Source organism: Callorhinus ursinus, unplaced genomic scaffold (assembly GCF_003265705.2).
Source record: "Callorhinus ursinus isolate GAN/ISIS: 27379988/994484 unplaced genomic scaffold, GSC_fseal_2.0 scaffold12, whole genome shotgun sequence".
NCBI classification, from domain to species: Eukaryota; Metazoa; Chordata; class Mammalia; order Carnivora; family Otariidae; genus Callorhinus; species Callorhinus ursinus.
The window spans coordinates 66,327,466-66,332,427 of record NW_027397074.1 but is presented as its reverse complement, the minus strand read 5'-3'; the positions used below and the strand labels follow the sequence as shown (position 1 = coordinate 66,332,427).

Below are 4,962 nucleotides of genomic sequence, written 5' to 3'. Positions count from 1 at the left end.
CATAAAGATGAGATGCATCGCACAGCAGAATTTTTAAGTACCATCTAGGTCTTTACAAAGTTCCAAATCTGGGGAGATTTTTCTGAATAGAGCTGATTATTTATACAAAAGAAAAATATAAGTTAAACTTCTTATAAGTTGATATTTAATATCTCATGCCTATATCTACTTAAAAAAAAAAAAGCATAAAATGAGGGAGAAAGAAAAATGTTTTGTTATTCCATGAGTCAAGTATAGTCATTCCATGATGAATTTGCCAGAAAGAAAGTTCCATTCTCTTTTAGGATGGGAGACGACAAGACATATATTTCATATAGCAGAATTTTGCTTTTGTTTTTATTTCTAGATCTTAGACCCCTGGCCCCAGAAACATAAAGTCTCCAGATTCTGTGAGACCACAAAACAATCATTTAGCCTTTGGGCCTTCACTGCTTTATCTGTAAAATGGAAGTAATAAGACTTTCTATTTCCTTCAGAAGACCTCAATTTTGATAACTAATAAGAAACTAATAAAATGTTTTGAGCTCGTTGGAGATCAGCCACTAGCTGGGATAAAGCGGGTTATTATAACAGCACTTCCTGAGCTATTGGTACTTATAGCAACCAAACCCAAAATATATCACATCCTGTCGAAACTGCCCTTGGATAGGAAGAGTGCAATTATCCAAGGTTAAAATTGATTGCAGAGTGTCTGTGAACATCTGGACTTTTATAAAGTATGTGTTTGGAGCCCTGAGATATGTGGACTATTTACAAAAGTGCTCTCACAGAAGAGGTAAGCATAATACACTCTTCCTGTCCCTATAGCTTTTGAATGTGTGGTGGGGTCAGAAAGCTAACATTCTTTTTCCCTTGCAGTGTCAGCCACCAGCAATGCTGTCATGTTGCAGTGAGAGCATGAAGGTGGAATTTTCTCTTCTGAGGGTGTGTGTGTGTGGAGGGGGGGATCATGAATGTCACCTAATTGAAATAGAAGCAGCCTATGAGAAACAACACAGGTTATGCCAGGCAACTGCATTGCAAACTCAACTAGACCAGTATGTGTGATATTAAATAAATCTCAGGTCCCTCATTTATGAAAAGAGACCCACTGAATCAGACCATCTAGAAGTGAGGCTCAGGCTGCTATATTTTGAGAAAGCTCCACAGGGGACTGATGAGCAGCCCACTTTCAAATGAGCTCTACTGGAGCCACTGATCACCAAGTTCTCAAAGTTAATTCTTTCTCTGTTTAGAAAACCGTCTTAGGCAACCTCATATCTTTCTCCACATCCTCTTAAGACCTCCAATTCAACCTCAACTCCTCCACGTCATGGAAGGAAGTTTGGTTATGTAGACCTATCATTGGCCCAGCAACCACCATTTCAGGTTCTACCTCTCCCATAGGTGTGGAAAAAATGGCGATGTCATGGGGTACAGTTCTGTTTTCTTATCTCTTCCGGGCACAGTAAAACAGGAGTGGTTGACTTGCTTCTGTCTTAGCCAGTATTCCTGAGTCTAAAATATGGCTCAGGAAATGAAAAGTCATAGGATCACCAAGGGAGAGTAGAGTTTATAAAAAATGGCAACACAGAAGAGAGAATAAAAAATAGAAGCAATATTTGGGTCCTGTTCTCAGGGTTTTGGATCATTTTAAAGGCATTCAAAGATTATTTTAAAGGCTGCATTTGGTTAGGAGACTCAGAAATGCTAGCTCTTGCCCTCAGCCACAACTGCTCCAATAAGAGTTCCCTGGGAACACCCACACACCCATACACAGTACAGAACTACAGAGCTGGCAAAGGAGCCAAGACAACTTAATGTTTACCAGAGGGACTTTGGACCCTAAATTCCAAAGCAAGACCTGAAGCAACTGTTCTCAAAGTACCCTCAGACTAGCATCATCTGGAATCATCTGGAAACCTATTAGAAATGCAAATTCTCAGACCCCCACCCAAACCTATCAAGTCTCACATTCTAGAATGGGGCCATTCCTTCTATAGTTTAACAAGCCCTCCAGGTGATTCTGCTGTGCTGCTCAAGTTTAAGAATCATTGACTTGAACTACAAAAACGAATGGCCACTGGGTCTTCCCTCCGGCTTTCTCCAAAGTCTATCCCACGTCTTTGTTATTATTATTTTTTTTTAAATTCCGGATGGAGGAAGAGGCAGATCCAAAGTTAGAGAATCAGGAATAGGAGAGTAAGAAAGCATTCACTGCCCTCAGAGGGCTATTGGTTTGGGCTGCCCACCCCAAAGACCAAGAAGTCTTCCCAAAACACAGTGATAGCTGTTGGATTGACAAAAAAAGTGCTTGGGACGGAGGCAGTGGGGGGAGTCCCTGATAACTTCAATGGCAGACTCACCATCGGGCTTAGTGCAACAGCCTTTTTGAAAAAAACTTCGATTTTCTTTACATTTATTTTACTCTCTAATGTTCTTTGCACTTATAGTGATACATGAATGAAACACCATAATCTTTAAGAGTGTAGGGCTTCTAAATATCTTTTTTTATAAAGATTTTATTTATTTATTTGAGAGAGAGAATGAGAGATACAGAGCACGAGAGGGAAGAGGGTCAGAGGGAGAAGCAGACTCCCTCCTCAGCTGGGAGCCCGATGTGGGACTCGATCCCGGGATTCCAGGAGCATGGCCTGAGCTGAAGGCAGTCGCTTAACCAACTGAGCCACCCAGGCTCCCGGGCTTCTAAATATCTTAATCTTGTCCTAGAATAGAGGTGAGAATGAAAAAAAGAGAGAGACTGCCCTCAGGGGGATTGTGAGGTCTAGCCAGCAAATGTTCTCCCTTTTGGGCATCAGGCATCTATTGCCTCCTTACCATTCAAGTTCTGTGGATATTTACACCCGTTATCTTTGCGCTCTACATTCACTGGCCAGTGCTTTAATCTGTACTCTCCACCCTGAGTAACACTTGATTTCACCGGGTAGGAAGGGTCAGACTCGTTCCGAGTTTCTTCTGCACTTGGAAGTGAGCAGTCTTCAGAGAAGGTCTCGGGCTCCCCCTAGAGGTGGGCACCTCTTAACGTACTCAGGATGGCAATTTTCATAGGCAGCTAGCACCTCTCGCCAGTCTTGCACTGGAAAGAAAAGCGAAGTTGAACCCGCGCTAGTAAATTGCTCAAAGTAATATAACTTGTGACATTTGCCAAGCCAATGCTATTTCCAAGCCATAGCCACAGGTGGCTATTCAATTGTAAATGAATTAAAATTAAAAAATTCATTTCTTCAGTTGCACTAGCCACATTTCAAGCGCTCAGTAGCCAGTGTGTGGCCAGTGGCTGCAACACCGCACAGCGCAAGCATAGAACATCGTTACGAAGCCGCAGGTTCCGGAGGGAGAGCTGCGGCTGAGGTTGGCGATAATCTAAGGTTAGCAAAACTAAGCCCCACAGCAGGGAAGCGACACGGCAGCACACAGATGCCAACTCGTGTATTCAGGCACAGAACGAAGGCTCCTGGCTTCAACGTCCATTAGAGGGGAAAAGGTATCCTGCATCCTGGGCCAAAGGTGTTGCAGGGCCACGGTTTTACAATCACAGAAGCCTCCGTGATGAACTGCTTCTCTGTGCTGCAGGGTTCTGCCTTATCATCATCCGGCAGAGCCTCTCTTTCCCCACTCACCCTACTTGCGACGCGACTCTTCAAAGTTCCTTCCTTTCCTTTGTAATCCAAGACCCTGCTCACAGGCAAACTCAAGCAAACATAAGTGGGTAATAACAGCCTTAAATTCCCTTTTCCCTCGAGCTTATTGTACTTACTACACTGTCTCTCTCTCTTCCTGGCCATTGTATGCCTGTATTCACTTTGGAAAAAGCCGCCATTTGCCCACTAGCAGTGGAAGGTCAGCAGATCTTCCAAGTTTCTGCCCAGCCCTTCCCTCCCACGAGCCCCGCGGGTGGGACAGACCAAGTAAGGGAGTTCATTTTATAAGGAGAATGGTAGGTGAAAATCATTTAACAAATACCAGTAGCTTTCGTGGCAGCCTCCTCCCCGCCCCCCGGGGCTTTGCTTATTTGGCTTATTTATGAGCTCCGCCAGTCCAGTCCAATTTAAGTGATCTGCTCCTGGAATAAGACAATTGTAGAGCATTATGCAGTGCTGTATTTCTTTATTTATCAGCAGCTCTGTTGCTGAAAAGATTGAAGGGCAGCATTCCCTGTAAATATTAACTGTTTGGGGAAAACAATCTATAATCGTATAAGGAGTGGTTATAAAATTATAAAATTGAATTCCCAACTCACACATCCAATCAAGCTCATTAACTTAGAGTTACGTCTTGTAAATCCACCTGCATTCACCATGTCAGATTTACGTTCCTTGCCATTCATACAGGGTACAATGTAATTTAACCGGAATATGTCAGAGAAAAATTAAAATGTTTTGATCATTTACAAAACAGTAATCAGCTACAGTTTTTAGATATAATAAACAAAATACAACAACATTTACTTCAACAAGTTAGGGTCTAATTCTGTACATAAACATTGAGTAAAGGCAGGTGCAAACATAGTAAGTCTCCTCCAAATTGTACTAATTGGGAGACAAGGTAATCAAATCTGAGAGAAAATCTGAATTATAGGCTTTAAGAACGCAGTCTTGTTACCCTCAGAGAAGCAGTCAGAATGATGACAACAGAACTAACCACTCACAAGAGAGTTCCGGGTACTGGCTGGCCTTGCTTCACCAGCAGATTTTACTGCAAAATGAGTAGAGGAGTGTTTAATTGGTTAGGAGGTAGAGGGCTAACCCAGATGACCGTTCAGGATCTTTCCAGATCCCAACATATGATTCCAGGGTTCGCAAGTAGCAGTGATTATATAAAATGAATTAATGTGATGACGTAGTTAAATATTGCTCTTTCAAACAGGTTAGCCATATTTTCTATAATGTCCTTTATGTTTTGCTTTTTGAAAGAGAGCAAATACAAAGAGAGATACAAAAAGACCAGATCAGATTATAACAT

At 42.2% G+C, this 4,962-nt stretch overlaps 1 long non-coding RNA gene across 1 annotated transcript; it reads right to left on the bottom strand.

The window, feature by feature from the left end:
* Positions 1 to 2,643: 2,643 nt before the first annotated feature.
* On the bottom strand, positions 2,644 to 4,064 carry LOC141373818 (uncharacterized). Its single transcript, XR_012380141.1, has 3 exons — positions 3,964 to 4,064; positions 2,818 to 3,076; positions 2,644 to 2,705 (listed from the first exon to the last, which is right to left on the bottom strand). It is a non-coding gene; the product is annotated as an uncharacterized lncRNA (long non-coding RNA).
* Positions 4,065 to 4,962: the final 898 nt, after the last annotated feature.